At 42.4% G+C, this 23,134-nt stretch overlaps 1 protein-coding gene and 1 long non-coding RNA gene across 4 annotated transcripts in view; one reads left to right on the forward strand and one right to left on the reverse strand.

Moving 5' to 3' along the window:
* Window positions 1-14,721, reverse strand: part of LOC138527082 (uncharacterized) — a 33,387-nt gene extending 18,666 nt beyond the window's left edge. The window contains exon 1 of the long non-coding RNA XR_011283810.1: window positions 14,572-14,721. This is a non-coding gene — a long non-coding RNA (uncharacterized lncRNA). The remainder of the gene's footprint in view (window positions 1-14,571) is intronic.
* TRAF3 (TNF receptor associated factor 3) overlaps window positions 1-23,134 on the forward strand; it is a 460,451-nt gene that overhangs the window by 39,426 nt on the left and 397,891 nt on the right. The window contains exon 1 of one of the 3 annotated variants that reach the window (XM_069638107.1): window positions 14,203-14,467. The exons of 1 other annotated variant lie outside the window; for it this stretch is intronic. The gene's annotated coding sequence lies outside the window, so the exon portion shown is untranslated. Of the gene's footprint in view, window positions 1-14,202; window positions 14,468-23,134 lie in introns of those variants that run through there. One more of the 3 variants, XM_069638106.1, reaches the window with a different exon arrangement.

A 23,134-nucleotide genomic window follows, 5' to 3' on the forward strand; every position in this document is an offset into this window, starting at 1 on the left:
TCGGGGTACATTGGGCCCTCTTCCCCCATCTGGAACAACCCCGATTTCTCACCAGGCAACCCCCCGCTGGGCTTCGTACCTTGGAGAGAGGGGGGGGGCTATCAAAAACCAGGGACTTCTTGGAAGACGGAAACCCCATATTGATTGAGAGATGTAAGGTGAAGTTCGGAGTGGATGAGCGGGAAAGATTCCACTATGCCCAAATTCGGCACTGGCTATCCCACAGAGAAGTTAAGAGGAGAAGCACTAGAGAGCTGACAGCCGTGGAACTCTCTTTAACATCCCCAACCGCGAGAGGCCGAACTGCAGCCCTCTACCGACTCCTAGACAGGTCAGACCCCTCAAAAAAAGAAAGATACATGCTTGAATGGGAGAAAGACCTGGGCCGGGAGATAGATGTTGAGGAGTGGGAGAAAATCTGGATGAGACTGCATAAGAGTGCTCAGTGCATCACGAAAAGGGAAGGGGGCTACAAACTCTGCTACTCAACTAAACAAGGCCAACCCGGACATACCCGCATCCTGCTGGCGCGGATGCCAATCCCTCGGTTCTCTGTTACACATGGTCTTGGCCTGTCCGAAAGCAGAGGCATACTGGAAAGAGGTAACAAACCATATCAAGGAAATCACTGGACTATCCATCCCCTGGGACCCTGGCATAATCCTATTGGGCGAAACAGGCGGAGGGGCGTTCCTGATTTCGGGCCCTATCCCTCGTCTGTGCACGCACCTCCTCCTGGCAGCAAAGATTGCAATGGCCCGGCTATGGAAAAACGCAGTAGCACTATGGTGGTCCAAATGTTGGGACATAGCCGTCACCGAAAAGGTTACGGCAATCCAGTCAGGCTTCTTGAACAAAGCCCTAAACATCTGGGCCCCTTTCATGGACTATGCAGCAAAGTATCCCGCCCTTACTACAAGGCCTCCACTGACCAGATGGCTCCAAGGTAGCGCGCTTTATTAAGTCAAAGATGCAGGAGGGGAGAACCCAGGGCACACAGGCCCGCTCTTGGCTTTGTGAAAAGGCACGGGCATGGACAAATATAAACGGGGCACCAGCCATCTAAACAAGCTCATCCCTTGGCGTAAACTGCATTATTGTATTGGTACTACCACTAAACACTGCACTGTTGTTGATGTTGTGTGTACTTGTAAAATCTAATAAAATGTTGTTATGAAAAAAAAAGAAATGTCAAAAAGGTATCATTTGCGGAGTGCTCCTCAGGACCTGGGAATGTCTGCCTTATCTCTAGACAATGTTACACCCTTAACTAACCTGAACAACCAGGTGGAGAAGGGCACCTTTAAACGTTATAAGTGTGAGGCAGGCGTTTTTATTTCACCTCAGTGTCTACCCCTCAGATCTTCAACAACCCACCTGCTCGGGGTTGCCTGGCGCTCAAGCTTCTATAAGAACTGAAATGGAAGTATCAACTCCATGTATGTGACCTGCTCCCAGCCAATTTAAACTACACATTAACGACGTCCACCATGAAGAATACTATTGGAAGCTTGTTCCCAATAAATCCAACAAATCTGCCTGATCTAGAAAGGGGAATACCTAATAAGAACCTTGGACCCTCACCACAGTCCCGAGAATCTCTAGAAAAGACTTTAAAAAATATTAATTTGCTCGATGAAGAACTTCAGGAATAAGAAAGTCGAGCTCTGATCGAATCATCATATGAACTCAATGCCTTATCAACAACCTGGGAAAATGACCCCATGCTTAAAAATCTGCATGTCCAATCCCTGGCAAGAGCAAGAAACCCACCGATAAAAGTAAATCCAATGGGAGGGGAAGAATCATCAAATGACCTTGCACCTCCTACAATAATGGCTCTTAACTTTGTCTTAACCTCATTGGTTAAAGTATTTGAAAATCTTGATCGGGGACTTTATTAGAAATTATGAAAGAATTGGAATTGAGCGAAATTACTTTGGTTTCAATAAAAACAGCTTTTAACTAGTCAGTATTTGAGATTTTGGGTGAGATGCATTCAACATCTATTGCCCAGTCTCTGAAACTAGATAAGCTAATGGAACAGTGGATAGAGGGCAAGGAAGAGATCAGGTGCTTATCTGCGAAACTCAATCATCTGCTCAACAACCAACTGAAGCTAGCCCCCTCCTGACAGAAATTACCAATCAGGCTGATGAGATCGGTTACACTCCCTTATCAGCCTCTGTAATGGAGGAGTTCCAATACTCGCACCAAAGCTCAGCACCCAGTGTCTACCGAGTTGAAGCTGCCAACAGTACACCACCCCTCTCACTATCCTACGCCCTCTTCACCTTACTAACTCATCCCACCTTCCCATTTACAGATCCTCCAGAGCGCCTCGGGACCAATTCCGTTGGTGACGGTGCGCTATATAAGTACTGTTAACATAACATAACATAACCCTTGTCCAAAATGTAAATCTGAGGAAAGGGAATCCGGCCCTCTGGGCGAGGGTCCTAAAATGCCTTTTCGATAATATTTTGCTGTCTAAAAACTTACCAGACTCTTGGAGATCGTCTGTGGTAATCCCAATATATAAAAGGGGGGACCGCTAGGCAGCCTCGAACTATTTTCCTATTTCTCTTTTAGACGTCAACAGCGAAATCTTTGTCAGCCTGATTTCGGCAGAGTTGGAGAGTTGGGCCAACTCATTGGGCATTATACCAAAACAACAAACTGGGTTTAGAAGGGGATTGTCGACCTCCCTTAATGGGTTGGTTCTAACTTGCCTTAGTGTGCAATCTTTTGGAAAAGATGGCACTCCCTTTTTGGAGCATGGATAGACCTCTCACAGGCGTTCAACACTTTTAACAGAAATTAACAGAAATCTCCTCTGGAAAATCTTCTATCCATTCTCATCGAACTTCACCACAATTCATCTATGCGAGTCAGGTTATCCAGAGCCGGTGCTCTGTCAGGTCAATTAAGATTGAATGAGGAATGAGCCAGGGGTGCCTGATTGCCCCCCTCCTCTTTATTCTCTTTATGTCTGACTTGAGCTTATGACTGTAAGATAAAGGCCTAATAATTCCAAAGATTAGAGACACCAAAACAAATTGGCTGGCCGATGACGTAGTTGTTTTAGATCACTCACAAGTTGGGTTGCAACGTTTACTCTCGGCTTTGGCAGATGATGCTAAATGCAATGATTTAATAATCAATCCAAATAAATCAAGATTCTTGTTTTCAAACATCCAAACAAGATCTTTAAGCCATATATTTGGGCCCTGGAGAAGCGTCCCATAGATATAGTCTCTGAAATCTACCTAGGTGCAACTATTGAAGCTTTTCCGACTATGGGCCACCTTCTTGCAGTGATCAATCTGAAGGTCCTCAATATGGGGTCTCAGATTAAAAGAATCCATCTAAAATTTTGCGAATTCTCCATCCACCCATAGTGAGATTTTACATAGGAAAGGTAGTTCTGATTATCTTGTTTGGCCTAGATACTAATCCCTTATCCATGAATATAGACTGGGATAGACTCGAAGCCAAACTATGGAAAAGATCTTTAAATTTGCCTTACTGTGTACCTATTGTATGCCTAAGGTTTGAACTGGGCTTGAGCGCGTTTAGGGCGACGATGGAATGGAAATGGGCTTCTATGCTGAGATTAATCTTGGACCCGCCTAAAGGGTATCTTTATGAAGATGTGGCAGTGCTGAAAGAAAAAGGTGTGAATATTTTTCTTAACCTTAGTTCAAAGTGCCAGGATATTTTATCTGGCTCAGATTGTTCAACTGAACTACTCATTCAGGACCCAATGAAAGTTAAAGTTGGTATGCAGCGAATGGACTGGATTCAGACAATTGACAAAATGAGGCTGACAAAGTTATCAGCATCGCATACAAGATCAGATAAACCAAGATCGTTTCTGCGTCAATATCTAAGCAGATCATCTGACTCAACCATTAGATCAATCTTTTTAAGATTTGGATTAAATCTACTTCCTATGCTGGAAATCCTGTCAATAAGAAATAAAAAGGAGTATCCAAATGCAATCTTTGACAAATGTGATGACAAGAGGAATCAGTCGCTTTACCATCTACTCTCAAAATGCTCAGGCACGTGGCCCTTAAGAGTGACAAGATTTCCGAAATTTGTCTATGATATAAGGTGGCTGAACTTGGATATTTTTTGGAACCGACTATCATCAGGCAATGAAATTCTTCTGACTCAAACCTGATGAATTTTGGAATGTAACATTGTTTTTGACTTAGTAAGGTTTGTGATGTTTTCATTTATTTTGTCCTTTTTTATTTTGTTGTGTAGTTTAAATGTTTTTATTATTCTGCTCAATATTGTAGTATGCATTTTATGATATCTTTATGTTATAAGTGTTAAAAGTCATTGATTCTTTTGTGTGTTATCTAAATGATATGGCTATAAATATAAAAATAAAAACACATTTAGTCCTTGTGTCTCCTCTAGAATGAATTACACTCTTTATGCACGTTATTCCTCTCACATGGTTACTGGTTATTGGCTGTAAACACCTTTCGTATTGGTAATTTAACAATTGTGTTTCTCTTAACTCGTCTTTATGTCTGGGACTCTTCATGTGCTGCTTCCCTGGCTGCCTCATGCTTTTCCTGTGTTCCCTGGTACCTTCGGGTGAGTATGGGAACCTTGCCAAGATCGGCACTTACTCAGGCATTCTTCTTGGTACGCAGATTCTTCTCTCTCGGCTTTCGTTGGTGTCTCGTTCTTGGCATGTGGATGACGGGGAGCTCTGCTCATTTCCAGCATTGATGGTCTCGCTGCAGTTGCGCGGGCGCTCTTCCCACCAGGATTCACGTGTGGTCATTCCACAACTGGACACCTTTTCTCTTTCGGGCAGCGGTTTCCCCATTACCTTACTCGCGGCCGTCTCACTTTGGCAAGCCTCTCTGGTTGGAAAGTCGCAGGCACTGCAGCTTTCCTCAAATCTGCCCTTTCTTGATGGGATCACATCAGGGGGCTTCCCCTGCGTCAAATACTCAGTCTCCATGTCTCAGTTAAGTGCAAGACTCTCTTCTTTAACGTTCTCTGTTAGTTTTGTTTCTTCCTTGTCGGCAGCCGCATATACAGATATTGCATTCTTTGCAGTGGGCAGTCCCATATAGGTTGATGGGGTGGCTGATACAGGGTGTTCCTCTCAAGAACAGGAGTCCTTGTCCCCTTGGGGAGATGGTCTGAACACCCTCAATTCGTCACAATGGTAACAGAACTTCTGGTGTCCTATACTGTTAGTTCCTTTGAGCCCCGAGCTGGAAGCATTTACGACCCAGAGTGCTGGTCGTTATGGAAAAAGTTATTTGAAGTTAGGCAGGCAAGGCCATTTACGACTTCAGTCCTGATCCTTTGAGTGATCCCAAAGTGTGGCTACTGCTTTTGTCAGACATACACTCTATAAAAGTGTTCAGTTCCTTCCCCTGAACGATGGGTGATTCGATTTCTTACGAGGACTGCTGCAGGGGGTATTTATTGTATAGTTAAGATCTTTAGCACAGACCCTGTGGCAGATGCAAGTTGTAAATGAATACCATTTGTTTTGCTCTGAAGGGCCTGGCTTCCTGAGAATCAACTCCAAGCAGAGTAATCAGGTTTTATGGTCTTTACCTCTCCTGTTATGCAGTCTCTACCTCTCCCGTTACCTCCCAGGCCCTATGCACGGCCTTGGCCTCCCATTTCACTACTACAACTCAGGACATTCTGTTCACCCTCTCTTCCTCTACCTCCTCTTCTACCACTCCTGGCCCGTCTGAGGCCATCTCTCCTCCTCCTTTCCCCTGTTCACCCCTGACGATGTTTATAGACAAGTCCGATCTATGAAAGTCTCGTCAAAGCAGGTTCTCCCCTGCTCATCCAGAACCATCAAGGACCACATTGACATGCTTGCTCCATCAATGGGTCGATTTCTGCAATCACTCCTCTGCTACTGGAACTTCCCCTCCCCTTAAGCACTCTCTTGTGCACCCACCCCCTTCTAAAGAAGCCCAAAGCCAAACCTTCTTTCTGGCTAACTTTCACCCGATCTCCATCACTCCTTTCCTGGGAAAACGCTTGGAAAAGCTGGCCATCACACAGCTTAATCTACATACTGAATCAGTTGGTTGCATCCATGACCACCAGTCTGGCTTCAGAGCTGCCAAAAGCACAGAAACTGCTCTCCTGAACACCCGTGAAGACTTCCTCTCCAATCTTGACTCTAATCTCCCTTCTGTCCTCATTCTCCTTGCTCTGTCCTCTGCTATGGACACAGTCACCCATGCCATCCTGCTCAATTGCCTCCCCGACAACCTTGTTATTACTGATCAGGCCCTGGTCCTCTCTAAGCTGGACTATTGCAACAGCCTCTTTCTAAATCTTCGTGGCTCTATTCTTCAACCTTTACAACTTATCCAGAACAGGACTGCGAGACTTGTCCTTGGGCTCAAGCCCAGGTATCGTATCTCTCAAGCTCTGAAATCTCTTCACTGGCTCCCCGTGGCTGCAAGGATCAACCCTCTGCATCATCGACAAGGCTTTCTGGGGCCTGGGACTGCTCTACCTCCAACGTTCTCTTCCAAAACATCTTCCTTCTGGAGCTCTCCGCTCGTAAACCTGCAACTCTCTGAGGGTCAGATGCTTCTCCAAGCAGAGAATTGGGGGCAGATCTATCACCAGTTAGGGCCTCCCTTTGGAACAGACTCCCTGCCTCTCTCAAACTTGAGCCGAACCACCTCTGGTTCCGGAAGCAACTCAAGACCTTCCTTTTCGCTTCTTTCTCTCTTCCTCTCCCCTGCTGATGCACCTGACTGCTCCGCGCACTGAGCACATGGTCACCCTCTGAACTCAGGCCCAGGCTCCTGCATGTCTAGTTGCCCTCCCACTGCCTCTGGGCTCCCCAGCACTTAAGGGTCTGTATCTGCATATGTTTAATATAATATATGCCAAATTAATGTTTTCTATTGTTGACTGTACCGCATTACCTGTTTTCCAGCGCCTAGATACCCACGAGTTTGGCGCACTGAGTAAATGTTAAATAAAATAAATACAGTCCCTTCTCTCTGCACTTATGAGCCACCCACTGGCTGCACATGTAAGTTAACGGCACTTCCCCCTTCCCCTTCTTCCCTTCCCTTTTCCCCGCATTTGTGCGATCTGGATGACACAAGGCCTAGTAAGATCATTATTTTGTCCTCAATTTGTTTCACCCCTCCTTGTCTTGTCTCGCCTAGAAACACGTGTGTACAGGCGCTTTATAAATGCCATATCATGTCATGGTCTGCTTGAAAGCCAATGTTCATATGTTTTCCTGGAAAAGCAAGTCATCCCCCTTTCTGTAGCTTGTTGGTGGATGGAAGGAATACCATTCAGCAATTCAGGTCTAGCTTGGGTTTCATTCACAAATGTAGCCTGTAACAATTTTGTTTTCAATGTCGCAATTGTCACGTTAAACAGTGTAACTTTTCTTTGCAATCAAACTTCTATCCATGACACACATTTAATATTTGTATGTTTCTTTCTACAAAGCTGATTCCCAGTCCTAAAACGGAAATTATACACAATGCACGGTCCAAATTCGGTTTTTGCCTCTCCCATGACATGCTATGCTGTTCAACTCCGATTGAACTGGTTTTCCATTTTAATAAAAGTTGCTGGATACTTTCTGGTAACTGGAAGGACTTCTTAGCATGGCGTTTTTCAGTTACTTTGGAGCTATACACTTATTTTAGATGGGCTGCAAACATTGCACATTAAGGACAGACCAATATATCACTTATGTATACCACAACAAAAATATCAAGCAACACTTGACGCCCTACATTGATAAAAAAAAAAAAAGAAAATTGAAATGCACCTGGTGTGGTACACAACCCAAAGGGCATAAACTGGTATCCAAAAAGCCAAAACCTGGTCCAAAATGTGGTCTTCTACAAATTCCCCTCCCTCATTCTTGACAAGACAATCCCAAATGCAAAGGTGGTTTTGGGAAGATCAAACATTGTGGAAATGAAAGGAAGAGGGTACCTAGTCCTAATAGTTTTCTTACTTTGGCCCCTGAGTATAGGGGCATTCTGCTGGGATCTGGAGTGCCTAATGAATAATCAAATATCAAGCCCTCCCAGTGCTTTCCCTGCACCTCCATATCTATGGATATGGTTTAGTGATGGATTGGAAAATAGCTGTGTTGCATGCCCTTTTACATTCCACTAGTATATTCACATATCTTCCAAACCAAACTCCCAGCATTTAAAATTAGCTTTCACAAACAATGATGCATCCAATGTAATATGAGGTCCTGGTGATTGCAAGCGATTAGCTACTGCAAGCGATTAGCTACTTTTTGCATTCTTTTCAAATAAGTCTGAAATTACTTCGAGCATCGAGGGCAATCACTGAGGAAATGACCTCCTGGTCTTTGTAAATGCAAAGATTATTTCTTCTGGGCTTTTCCCTTTTCTCCTCAGTAAGAAAGATCCCACCCTTTGGTTGAATCCACGGCTGTCGTCAACTCTTTGCTCCCTGAATGTGGTTTCATGGGATCTGACCTTGCACAAAACGTAATGTTAAGGAAATCCCCTTCTCCTTTCCACTTGTTCGGTCTGAAATCTAATTGTATGACCAAAGTGATTAATGCCTGACATGTGGTGGGTCAGCTGGTGACTACCATGAGAGCATCCTTACATTTCTCTCAAAGTCCTTTAAAAAATATAGGTGCCATCTCTGTGCCACTCACTTTCTAGAACGAATGATCTGAATTCTGTAGTATAACTTTCATCTCTCCTACCCTGTTTTAACTAGCTATAAACTCCTTGACTGAACTGCCCACAATCCAACATCCTCCACATTTCAACTTTAAAATGTTTCCAAGTCATAAAGAATATGGCAGATCTAAGATACCAAAAGGGATGTGCCAGTCAGTGGCATCTCCAGTGAGATACAAAATAATGACGCTTACCTTTGATACTGCTGTGGGGGTAGCTCCTGAGAGGGAAAGAAAATGCAAGTCCCATTCAATGACAAAAATCTGATATTCCCGTAACCTCCTCATATTGTTCTAGGGCAGCCATTGGTAAGCCGAATGGGATCTCAGGGATGAGATATACAGCTCCCTGGATCACTTCCCCTGTCCTATATATACACAGTTCCAGGTAGGGTAATGCAGGTTGCCTGCACACTGCTAAATCTCCTACTGAAGGTTTCTAGTTATGAATGTTGTAATCCCCCATCCCCCAGAAAGGGTAATATTTAAAAAAGAAGGTATAAGCATGTTATGTGCCTACTGCGTTGAATATGCTTGGTGGGCAACTTCTGTTTTATAAAGTGCATGCCTCTTTGGGTGTGGCTTGTTCAAACCCCCACTAAGGAACACCAGAGCCACCGGGAACACTGACCTTGGGTACACCCTGTGAGGAAGTTCTTCCATGTCTGCAAGTGGAGTGCGCCAAAGAAACCTCCTAGGAAGCGGGGAGCATTCGGATCTGAAAGAATTTCTGCCCGAGAGCAATGGATCTGCGGCTAGAAAGCACCTACGCTCTGAGCCAGACGACGACGACTCCTCGAAAATGGGAGGAGTGATGAAGAAACCTTTGACGTCCCTCTTGTTGGTACATGGATGAACTTTGGAACACTTTGCTTTGCATCTATATCCTGGGTGGGATTGTTTGGTTTGTTTCTGGAACTTGGTGAGAATGAGCATTTCTTTGATGGACCCCTTATGGGCATGACTGGAGTGTCCTAGTCTGTTGACCTGCTATTAAAGAGAGAAGCCCCTTCCTTCACCTTACACCCTTGGAGAAACTATAATCCTGATAAGTTGGTTATTGAGTGTTAGGGAGAATTCTCCTAAATGGCTGATTTCCCTTACCTAATGAGTCCCTCAGCAGCTTTGCTGGATTGCTAGGATTTTTTTTTCACCTGGTAAGTGTGTGAGCCTTTTTCCCCACTCTTACATGTGTTTTGCTGTGTGTGTTTTTACCATTTGTGTGATCTTGGGCTCTGGAGCCTTGCCTACTCCATGAGCATCATTTTTGTGTGTGTTACACAGCACCTTCAGTGCAATGACACAGGGTTGTCTTTTAGACTTCCCACTGACTCAATTTTTCTGGGGCTGACTAGTCTCAAAACATGTAAAGTTACCATTAACTTTATGTAGCCTCTTTAAACTACAGACCCAGTACACCCTTTCTTACATGGAGTATTGGAAAGGGTTAGTTCCGATCCCTTCTTGTCTGTGTCTCTTGGAGCACTGTTTGACACCAGCCAAGTCTTGATGTAAAGGGAGCGGTGGTAACTACCCTAACTTTTCTACCGCGGTTATCTTATTTTATTGTGACTCCGGCTGGGTTTATTGGCCATTTCTTTTTGTTAGTCTTTCTTGTGTTCTTCTCTGCGTGCCAAACCGGGGTTGATTCCTTTGTTCGCCATCTTTTCGCAGGCTTCTGCACAGAAGCCCTCCTTAAGGCGCCTGAAAGTCTGGGTAGACAGAATGTGAGGGAGGGGTCTTTGGACCCCTGCCATGGGTTCCCTTGGTAACCCAAGTTGCACTCCTGTTTGATTGGATAAGGGGACTGTCCTTGCCAGGACAGACACCCTGCTGTGTGATTGACAGCCAGGCTGTATGAATGGGGGAAAACTGCATAAAAAGCAGGTCTCTGGGACTGGAAAGGCAGAGTCGCCACTGGAACGAAAGAAGCCAACGAGGAGCTGATGGAAGAGGACCTCTTCAACGACTGAACCGCCCGGTGAAGCCCTGCTGCAGGTTCGAATCTTCAGAATCCGACAAGAGAATATCCTCCAGGAAACTTCTTCCCTTGAGCTGGTGGGACCAACCAGTTCACCCAAACTGCAAGCCAGGACCCCTCCTCTGGTCGAAGTCGCTGTACAGAGCTACAGTGGACCGGATAGGCAGGAAGGTTGGACCTTGCTTGGGTTTTAAGGAGCGCACCTTTTATTTGTTGCTTTGCTCTGCTGCTGGTTTCTTCCTTGGGTAGTGCAGGACCATCCAGTCTTCCTACTTCGTGACAGTCCGACGGTCGCTTCAGGAACCGTGAGCCTGCAGGAACTACCAGGAACATCCGCCTCAGCTACAGCTTCCGCTCCGTTTTAAGGTACTGTGCAAACCTGGTTGCTCGTTTCGTTCAGCCGCGGGGAAAGTGTGTGAAATGTTTCTCCAATCAGAGGGCTTGTCCTCTTCTCTTTGAACTAACTTTTCTACCAACCAACCTTGTCTGAAATCCGTGGCACGAACTTTACCGCGAACTACCCTGAACCGTGTGATCTTGACCAAAAGACTTTTGTCCTATTGACTTTGGCCCTAAGCTTTTTCTACCTGATTCTATCACTGTAGTTCCTCTTGCTCTATTGCCCCCAGTACTTACCTGTTGGTGTGGTTCATTTTTATTAACTTTGTCCTTCCCTCCCTTTTAAATTGCTGAAGTGCCATTTTGCTCCCACTTCATTTTGTGAGCTTAACTTTTCTGGAATTTAAGGGAAGTGGTGTGGTGTATTAAGAGTGTGATTTTTATGTTGCTTATAATGATGTAATGTCATACAACTGAAGAGTGAAATAAATGTATATTCTTTTACTTGAAAACCTTGAGCCAGTGTTTGCCTGAATCATAGTAATTGCTGTCCTTTGTGTAACTATTTGATACTGCTCACTTACTCTTGAGATAAGTCTGGCTGCTCAGCCATCACTACCACTTTACTGTGTAGTGCAGGCTTGTACCAAAGGTGAATTTGTACTGTCACTTGTAGTCCTAATTGTGTGTGGTGTTCCCACAGGGTACTGCATATAATTATGCCTACCACTCAGCTTTGCTGCTATCCTGACACATCCCGTTTTAGACTGAAACCAAAGGTTAGAACAATTCAACTATATTCCGTGTCTCTCAGTCTTAGTTCTGGGGACAAGGGGACACAGGCACGTTCTACTGGCCTGACACACTCTTTAGAAGTATGTGTAAAATATTTTTTTTTTTTTGTCATTTGGAAAATTGTGCCGCAAAATGCAATATTTCCCGCATTTTAAAAATATGTCTTTGTTGCAGGGGATGCCCCCAAACACATAACAGGAGCATCAAACTCGTTTACTGTTCTTACTCATGGTTTGCAATATGGTGTTGGTCTTAATGCTCAGTTTACCAGCTGCCACTGGGTGAAGGGGTATTTCTATTCACACAAAAGCATTACCAGATGTGGTACCAATACAGACCTAATCCTATAAACTTTAGGCAGACTGCCATGAGAGGACATGCTTGATTTCCCACTATATCTTAACCAATCGCATAAACCTATTTAGAACCTAATCAACAAAGAACAGTTTATTCCAGAATATACACATTCAAATAACATTGATAAAAAATTAATGTGTTGATCGCACTGCCTACCTAACTAATCGAAATGTTGAAATATCGATGTATCATTGCAGAAAAGCATATGAGATACACAACATCAAACTTCCAAAGACAAGAAACAATCAAGGTTGTAGGAGGACCGGCAGGACGATGTGAACAATGTAATATTTGGTACTGTATTTCACATGTCTATGGATGCTTTTATAGATCTGAAACCTTGTGAATTTGTAGGCCATGCATGTTAGGGACGAACGAATGCCCCAATGTATCATTATAAAAACATATTTTTTGTTAAACTGATCAATTTCAAAGTCATTTTGTTATGATTTGGAGAACCTACCACACATTGGTTTGGGTCTTTGGAAGTTTTTTGCTATGGAGTACTGCTTATTCTTTTCTGCAATGATACATTGTTACTTCAACATCACAGATTAGTTAGGATGGGGGATAAACACATACAATTGTTATTAATGTTATTTGAATTGTCTGGAATCAAGCTCATTCTTTGTTGCTTAGGTTCTAAATATGTTTTCCAATTCATGCAGCGATACTCTAGTTCCGCAGGGGTGTCCCAAAGGACTGTAAAATTTGGAATAACTGAAGGGTCCTGTTGACTCAAAATCAAGTAACCCTTCCTGTTAGAGAAATTGGAAACAAACCCAAAAAGAATAATATATGTTGGGGGACGGGGGGAAATTAGCAGGATTTGATACAAATGTTTTAAAAACAACACATTGGTAACCCCAGGGCCGGCTTTAGAGCAGCTTGTCAAGGTCTCCTCTGAGGTAGTGTGGTGGGAGAAAGCGTGCCGCCATCTGGAGTGGGGTGTATTTCATATAATAGGGTGCTGATGCAAAAGCATCAGCGCCTATTGAAAATAATGTCCCCCTCTAACCCCATGACCAGGGGGGAGGCAGGGTCGCCAATTTTTGTTTTGCTGCATCCGGCGCTGCCGCCGCTAAGACCAACCCTGGGTAACCTAGTCATTGGTGCCAATTCTTTCTGTACTTTCTAAATCTACTAAAAGCTAATAAATTTAAAGATCATGATTTTGTTAAAGATGTTCTACAATGCGCCACAAGCACAACTTATAGACATGTTAATCCGCTTTTTAATTATCCTGATTGGGTGTATGTTTTATTGTTAGATATGTAATATTGTTATGGGACGGAAAAGATCGAGGCGGCCAAACATTTGATATGTGATTGTGAAAGTCTCTGCAAACTGCTTGTCTAATACTGTTTAAAATATAAGAACTCATGTCTAACAGATGAGATTGAAAAAACATGGCAAAGATTGATGGAAGGGAATGATATTAATCTAATTTTCCATATGATGAGTTTTTATGAGACTATTTTAACAATTTTAAAAAGGAGCTATCTGAATATATATATTTATATATGTATCAATGTTTTTCTGTTGTTGGAAGAGTGCAAAATCAGGTCTTTTGTGAAGTGTGTTTTGTATATGTAAAGCCATTGTTGGCTATGAACATATTATTAATAAATAAATAATACTGTTATGAATATGATGTGCCAAGGTGGGCCGTTTGTACTCTATTTTAAATATAATTACATAAGAAAAATTCAAATAATCTTCCAGTACATATTTTTTGTTTGCCTATTTAAACAGTACGGTTAAAAAAAAAAGTCTTTTAAAAATAGCCCCTGAAAGGTGCCCTTTTGTAGCAGCCCTGGCTGCATCAGGTGTCCCGGGCTGTCCGTCATCCTTGGTTCAAAGGACGGGGATTTCCAGGACACCGAGAGGAAGTACCTCTCCGCCCGTGTGTGTGTGTGTGTGTGTGAGTGCGCAAATGCGCCAGCGAGCGTGTGAGAGAAGGGACTTTCCAGCTTTGAGAAGAAAAAAAAAAAACAGGCGAGCGTGCCTGGCAAAAGCTTGACTAGAGTTCATCGCGCTGAATGGGGAACGGGGGGTGGGGGCAGGGACTTTCTCCAGCTCCGACAGCCGGCCCCCCCGTGCGGACGGCTCCATGGCACCGCGGACCCGGCCCAGTCTCCGCTGTCAGCCCTAGGTAAGGCCGTGTGCGATCGGCCGGCGCCTTCTTTTCTCTTCAGCCACAACCGCCGCCGCCCGCTTCTCCCCTCACACACGCCGCCGCCGCTCCCGCGCGCTCTGAGGTAAGCGCCGCGCGCCGGCTGACTGGCCCCGGGGTCTCCCGCCCCCGCCCGCAGGGGCCGCCGCCGCGCGCCCCCTCAAAAAGTGCTGCGTTTCTCGCTTTTACCTCAGGAAATGTGTTGGGCTTTTCTTGCTCGCAGAGGGCGGGTGGAGTACGGCCCCCTATCCCTATAGCCCCACGGGTGGTCCTTGATGCCTATTTTGTGGATGTGGTGGGTCTTTTGAGCTCGAGCTGAATTGTTCAGACTTTACTGAGTCTTTCCCACACGTCTGCTGAACATGAAACATCCCCTGACTCACAGGCTCTTGCAATGCCCTGCAATACTTTTTTTTTTTTTAAAAAAAATTAAAACTTCATTAATGCTTGCTTGCTCGTTTTTTCAAATATGAGATTGTGTGGTAACTAAAAAAGATAAAATCTGTAAAAATGTATTGCATTTTTCTTTAAACATTGTCTTTGAAGACTACATTACTATTTTGAAAAATGACAGGCGCATGATGCTAGTGTGCCACCAGTTGAATACAGTCTGCATTGTTGGAAATGCTAGACACACAATTTGTGAAATGACTCAGTGCCTTAATGCTTGTATGTGTGTTCCAGTAATGTCATGCTAGGCAACTAGGAATGCATGGCCCTGTCTGTTGAACTCCAGCTCTGGCAGCAAGCACTGTCATCCTTTTATCAGAGAAGGTTCGGACCCCTTTTAGATCTCCTAGCTTTGTGAAATTCAGCTAAAAGGGCTTGTTGCTCCACATCATTGACAAAGTCCTTGCTGTTCAAAATGCTATTTTGTCTGTGATGAGACTGCACTTTGTGTATATCCGTTTGCCAGTCAGCAAAAGTTTTAATTCTCCAACTCTGCCATGATATGATATGGTATTTATAACGCGCCTATATACAAGTGTTTCAAAGCGCGACGAGGCACGGGAGGGGGAACAAAGGGAGGACAGACAACAATCCTACTAGGCAAGGTATCATTCAGATCGCGCAAGTGCGTGGGAAGGGGGGAAAGGGATACTGCAATACAAGGTAATAGATAATACAATAAGTAAAAGTAACGGCCTCAGTGGCAAGTGCAGGGGTAAGTGCTGACATTGCTCCAGATGCAGGATTTGACCGTTTATTTTGTGCTATTAGTTTCAATGTCACAATGTATCCCTGGGTATGGTTGGCAGATTTAATGTAATTGATAACTTACCGTAGCCAATCATCAAAAGTTGTAATTAACCGCCCCCCCCCCCCTTTACTCCAGAAACAGGAATTGCAAGGGAACTTATATTGGTATAATATGTGCATTTATCTTCACTGTCCGAATGCATCCATGGTTGGGCTTTTGAACGCCATTCCTAATCTACAATTTGAAGATGTGTAACTTGTTTTGAAAATTGGTGTCTTCACTTTTAATGAGTATTATCGGAAGAACAGTCTGTTGTAATGTGAATATAAATTTTCCTGGATTTGAACAAGCATCTGTCATGCTCGAGGTATTTTTACAGGGGGGCCCTGATGGTATGACTGTTTTTCATGCATTGCATATATTGAACACAGTTGCGTTCCTTATTTTTACTTTAGAAATTTCAGCAAGAATTTGAACCAAAAATCCAATTTCTACACCAACTTGGTCACAAATGACCTGAGTAAATTAGTAGTGTCTTCCACTTAGTAAATATTTAGATAGGACCCCCCAGCTCCCATTGTTGATTACAGAAGCTGTATTTCACATTTTCCTCAAATTAAAATGATTTGGCATTTCATACTTTTGAGATGCTCTGATCTGTCTGAAATTTCAAAGCTCGAGAGGTGTATTAGAAGACCTTTTCTAATTGCAGAGGGTGAAATCACTACCTTTGAGTGCACGTGTGAATATTGCCCTTTTGTGGTTCAATTTGTGACAAAGATTGCTTGCTTGTATTTCTGTAGATTTCTTTGTGTTCTATTATTATGAACTGCATTTCTCTATCATTGAAAGTCTGAATTTTTAAAAGTCTGAATTTTGGCCTCCTGTGGGTCTATTACTGACTTATTCACTTATCGCTACAAAACATTTCAACCCTAACACATTTAGGGCAGTGCAGAATGGGTTGTTTGGTTGGAATAATGAAATATGGCACACCATTTTAGGACTGGAAATGCAAGTGTCTTTATTCTAATCAAAATCTATCCGCAGTTTCATATTTTAAATGTCACTGTTCTCATTGCATAGTTTTGATTGTGTGTCACATTTATGATATGCAGTATACAACATTTTATATTTGTCACCTAGCTGTATTTCTGCCATTTCCATCTTAATATTGTATTGTATTTATTTATAATGCGCACCTAGCCCAGGGGTAGCCAGGCGCAAAGGCAGCAAGAGGGTTGCAAAACTTAATTACATACAGTAGGGTGAGGTCCAGCTGCGGTTACAGTGCCGGACGTATCACGCCAAATAGGAAGGGTAGAACATATACACTATAGGCAATACTATATACATATTTACATTCAATGAGGTAAGGAGCCACATGGTAGTGGTGCACCTGGGCATCGGAAGGTCATTATGAGTCGAGAGATTTGAGCCCGTGGATAGTCCTGGCTCTGAACTGGTGGTAGGGTAGGTCCGCCCTGCAGGTAGGAGGAAGGGAGTTCCAGAATTGCGCTGCTTTTACTGGAAAGCTATTGCCTCCAGACATTGTACGTTTGAACCTGGGCACCAGAAGAATGTTGGAATTGGCCATTCTCGAGGGGCGAGAGACGGTGGGTCTAGTAAATCTGGCGATGAGGTATTGAGGGGCTGCTTGGTGGAGGCATTTATGAATCAGAGATACCGATTTAAGGAATATCTTGTCCTTGGTGGATAGCCAGTTGACAGATCTTCTGGAATCTGAGATATGGGCTTTCTTCGGGATAATGAGGGCCGCTCTAAGGGCATTATTTTGGAGGATTTGGATTTTATTTGAGATATATTTGTTACAACCTACATATAGAGCGTTGCAATAGTCCAACTTGGACAGGATCAGCGCCCTGGCCAAGGTGGTACAGTTGGTGGGGGAGAGAAAGGGTTTGGCTGCCCTAATGAGTTTGCAAGTGTAGGAGGTGGCAGAGGCCATTGCATTCACTTGTTTGTTGAAGGTAAGGGTGGAATCTAGATAGAAGCCGAGGGTTTTAACCTCCTTAGCTACCTTGATCTTGTTATCGTCAATTATGAACGATGAGTATTTGTGGCCCAGCTTGTTGAGGTAGTGTGTAGAGCCTAGAATAAGGAGTTCCGTCTTGTCATCATTCAGGCATAGACCGTGTGAGGCCATCCATGCCTGGATTATGAGGTACACTTTATTAACGAAGGCCAAATCCTTGTCGTAATCCCCCGTTATAAAGTAGTGGAGACGCAAGATCCTTGAGGCACGCCGCAAGTGATAGGTGTACGGTCGGCTGCTGCTGACAATGAGAAGACTCTCATCGTGCGGTTATTGAGGAAGGATTGGATCCAATTGGTTGCTTCTTGAGAGAAGTGGGCAGCTTTTTGTAGGTGGTTGCACAAGATCTCATGGTCAACCAGGTCGAAGGCCGTAGAGAGATCAAGGAGTAGCAATAGTGCTGTCTTACCCTGGTCTCTCAACTCGTCTATCTGTGCCTTGAGATCTATAAGTGCAGTTTCGGTTCCATGCTGTGGCCTGAAGCCCGATTGTCGGACGCCCAATTGTCGTGATATACACATTGGTGCAATCTTACATTTTTTAAAATTTATTTGTATATAAACCAACAATCCTATTGCTTTCAGAAATTACATTTTTAGACCTGTGAACAGCACCTGGTACATAACGACTTTATCTTTCTAAATGAAACTAATTCCTTTGAAAAGGGTAGCCATTAAAAATAAAATTCAAATAGTTCTCTTTGGAAATATTATAAATGTTGTCGTGTCACTTCGTCCTGTGCTTTTTGAGAAGTTTACAATATTTTAGTTATTTCTCCAGTTAAATAAGTTATTGTTTTTACTATTCAATAATTGAAGTCCAAACCATTGAACAGTATGTTTAAAAATGCCATCTGACATAATGGAGCTCTTTTTCTCGCTGCTTGGAAATTCCCTTTTCTGGAAACCCTTGTTTCTTGTAAGAAAAAAAGTGTTTGCGTTTGTTACTGGCAACACGTGTGTAGTTATGTTTAATTTCCTTGTATTTTTTGATGTGTGAATGTCATTTTGTCCCAACATTGGTTTTCTTTTGCTTCTTTTCTCTGCTTGAAACAAAATCATATTGCAAGTGACGGAGGAAACAAATATTACATGAGCAAAAGGAAGTATATTCTTCTGGTAATTGGCATGATGCAAAAAATATGTTTTTGTAGATGCTAGAATTTCAGTAGTTTTATCTTTAAGCAATGGATTGTATTTGTTCTGTTTAGGGGTTGCTAGAAATGTCAGATTAAAAATGCGTTTTTCGCAATGAGAAGGAAATCTTCTCGCTAGATTTGAGTCATGAGAAAGTCCTGTCACTACTTTTGATCTTCTATTTATAAATATATAAACATATATTTGGCTGTTTCTCAGAACCCTCCGAAGGTACCAAAATGTGATTCCTCATCATTCTCCATAATAACCCAGTTACATTAACTTAAATCGTTCCATTCCAACGTTCTCCCAACAGAATATCTCACTTCCCAGATCTCTTGTACGATACCTCTCAAAGATTTGTTAACATACTCAAAATTTCGAAAAATATATTTTTAAAAATGTCTGCTTCTTCCACTGTCTGAAGAGGTCCCTGTGAAATGTGTTGTCTGCCCCGACATGACCTTTGTCTGCTTTGTTCAGAGCAGTGTTCAACTGCTGTCTTTTGGTGGTGTTATACTGCATCACCTCTTTTAGTTTTTAATGCTCCTCTGGCTTGTTCCAGGGAAACAACCACTGTGAGGATCTCGACCCAGCAGATGTCCATATATGTGCAGCTTTGCCTGCCTTCTTTCTCTTTCCACCTTTCTCCAATGGGATAGGTATATTACATCGCAGGTTTTTCCATCGAGGCAGAAATCACCAAATTCTTTTCAACAAATGTTACTACAAATATATGTGTGGAGTGGGTTAGGTAATAAAAAAGGTAGAGAGTGTGTTAGGAGGGCTGCAGACGTCCACCCCTGGATAGGATACATTTGCGGTAAACATGTCCTACAATTTTGTTTTTAATGAATTCTCCATTGTTGAAAAAATCTCGATGAAATCACATAGACCATCTCCAATTTTGCATCAACACATTGCTTATCTAGGCTGATCATCTGCTGAAAGGGTCTCTCCAGTGCAGACATCGGAGCAAGTGTAGCAGACCTTTAAGTCTATTTGGAATAGCAAGCTGTATGTTTAGAACTTGCTTAAGTAAGGAAACATACTGGCTTTAAAAGAAATCTTATCAGTAACGCAACATTTTTAAATTAGTAAAAAGCTGCCACCAGTGGCACCATCCCTTTCAAATGCCACACATCAGTAGTCAAACTTCCTTCTAATGGAGGGTTCTGCAGCATTTGGCTCTACATACGTTTTGGATTACAACTACCAGCTCTATTGTGCATAGTCCATGGTGAGGGAGCATCGAGTCTTAGTCCAAAACATCTGTCGAGTCACTGTTAGCAGATGCCTGTTCTAAGGTTTAAGTACATTTCCATGTGTGATTTATAACCAGTATCAAACTCTTTGGAGCCCCAAAAAAACATGATTTATCCTATCGGGCAGATAATTCCATATTGAAGCACCTGTCGAGAGATCCAGAAACTTCACCAGTACCCCAGTTGGTAAGAAGGTCAAGGAGTGCTATAGTTTAGGAGTAATGTTTGGAGTAAGATCACTGTTCATTATTTGTTTTTGTTGCATTCCAAGCGCCAAGTGACAATGCTTCCTTGCTTTTTCACTTTCGTTTATTATTAATTAAAATCCGTTTTGTATACAGTTCAATGGGAAATTCACCAAGATGGGTCTTTTAATTGTTCCATTATCTACAGTCTACAAAGTGCTATTGACAATGAGAAACTCCCCGTTTAGGTTACTGTTTTGGGTATTTGGTGAATTTTGTCCAGCAAAATTTTTGGTTTATATATGTTTTTGAAACAAAAATTATGACTTGCACTTTGCAAAAAATAACAAATCTAAGAATCTGATAAATGGTTGTTCATTGGAACAAATGGGCACTGTTCGTTTTCAAGAAGTATGGTTCCCTACTAGTACTAGCTCAAAATCACAATTGGAAAAAAAAAACGGATCCAGGTTGAAAGCCCGAGACCCAAATATTTGAGGGCGAAAATACCGAGATTTTTCCCCTGAACATTTCCAACTTGACCCCGGCCCACACCACGCCAAATCACGCATTCGGTCATTTATAATCGGTCATTTTGGACGTTTCCAAAAAATTGGAAGCTTTTTGTCTCTGTTTGCAGAATAATTAGTACAATATAGGCAAATCTCTTCTAGGGATATAAATCTCTGCACGTATGTTGACCTACTTGCCCAAGGCTTTAGAATGTGCCTATGGGTGGAACTTTGGAGCTATCACAAGCCTATAATTCTTTGCTAAAACTGATTTCTAGAATACTTAGCTAGACTGTTATTCTCTACTGGATTAATTGTGTAGCCTTCACCCCTTAAACATTAGGGTATGGTCATGGCCTAGCGCTCTTGTCCAAATACTTAATGGATACCTGTGTTTTGCTTGGTTTGCCCACATTGGATTCCATAGTTGGTGTCCTACAATGTGCGTACATTGTGAATTGAGCGAGATATGGTTGCGGTTTACATAGATGTGTTTCCCAAAATTGCAATAACCACAGTGCAAAAGTGAGTGTGCTACCTACGTTTGGATTGTATCCTGAATGCAGGCATAGGAGAGGATTTAAAAATGACTCGCATGGCTTTTTGCCTGGCATCTCGGAGCCCAGGTTGTAATATTTCATTTTTGTGTCTTGTGTGCTGTTGGATTTTTATGGAGTATCACAGACGAGTCTGTAAATGTGATAAACACTGCAGAGCTTTGGATTCATTTTCTCTTTTCAACTTTATAAAAACCAGATAAGTGATTTGTTTATGTGCACAAAGGCTATTGAGGCCACACAATTTGCAATCGCTATTTGGTCTAGTTTTTCTGTTCTGTAATGTCTTCCAAAGAAAGGACTAGAATAAGTCATTTTTTTGTAAAGATTTTTAATTTTCTTGCACTTGCGAACAACCCAAATGTTTTCAGCTTTTAATGGTTATCCTTCTCCGGAATAGGGCATATGAACTAATTAAATGAAGTATAAAAAAATATAAAACGGGTTTTAACAATTCAATATTTACTTGAATAATTTTATATTTCCCTCTAGTACATAAGGATGTGATGCTTCTTTATTATTTTCTTAACTCTGTTGTAAAATGAAAAGTAATTGTTGTTTCTTGTCAGTTATAAACCCACCGTGCTTCTAATAAGGCCCACGTAATTTCACTACAGTGATTTGGCGAGGCATGCTTTTCAAAGATTTGTACTGATTTTTGAAATTTGAAAGAGAGATTACAATATCATTATGGTAGTGTAAGAATCTCCAAGAAGTAATGCAGTAAAGGCAAGCTTATGAGCATATAGCATCATGCGAACACTAACATTAGAGGACAGCTTAAGATATTATCTGGGGGAACAAACGAACACTCGCATCTTGTTTGCGCCAGTTCGTTATTTGCCAGTCACAATGGAAGTGATGGTCGTGATGTAATGACTAATATATTTGGCACCTGTAGGGCTCTACGACTCAATTAGAGATGCTACAAACAATAATGATCCCAAGCTTTTAGCAATGCGTTGAGGCTTAAAAAGCTTCTGAAGGAATATCAGGGGATTGTGCATAGACCTGAAACCCTACAGATGAGCTGTATATACAGTAATCGGGCAAGTAAAATAAGACAATGGTGAGTAAACATACTCCTAGCAAAAAATATAAAGCACCAAACACATAGGATCCTGCCCTTTGTTGCTACCCGTACAGCTCCCTACATATATTTGGATCAGATGTACCAGCAGAGCAGTGCCACAGGAAGGAGCTCTGACATTGTTTTGCCCTAATCTGAAGAATTAAAAATGCACTTTTTGATGTCCATGAATGAAAGCAAAAAAGGTGTGATTTAAAAATGTTATAAAATATCACCATTGGAAATAAGGGAATTACTCTTTTACTGCCTAAACACATTATTGTATTTCCTACTTCAGAATAGAGGTCATAAATTGCTCCAAATTACAAATGTTATCTGGGGCCCTGTAAACCCCTTGGATGAAACCTGGACACTCGATTTACGGGATGGGATAAAATGTTAGAGCAAGGCCCCCTCTCCATAAATCAAAATTGACTGCTCAACATTCTAGCCATTCTTGGCTATATTCCTCTTCAACAATAGGCAGAGTTAGGGCAATAAGAAATATAAGCCGGCCCTGGAAACGTTAAAATGCGTTACTGTTCTACTAGCTGCAGTGCAGAGCCTCTTCCTTACATCCTAGCACTGCCTTTGCTGCATTTAGGTGCATTTTTAAATAATGTTACTGTTTTATAGTCATTATTTCGATTAATTTGAATTCCTGTAGAGTTTAGTCCTACATCGCACTGTTGTATGTAAAGTGAAAAACGACCACCAGTTATATATGTGAGCAACGATTCAACTTGAATTGACAATGTTTTGAACTGAAAT

Source organism: Ambystoma mexicanum, chromosome 14, assembly GCF_040938575.1.
Source record: "Ambystoma mexicanum isolate Mex_15411 chromosome 14, UKY_AmexF1_1, whole genome shotgun sequence".
NCBI classification, from domain to species: Eukaryota; Metazoa; Chordata; class Amphibia; order Caudata; family Ambystomatidae; genus Ambystoma; species Ambystoma mexicanum.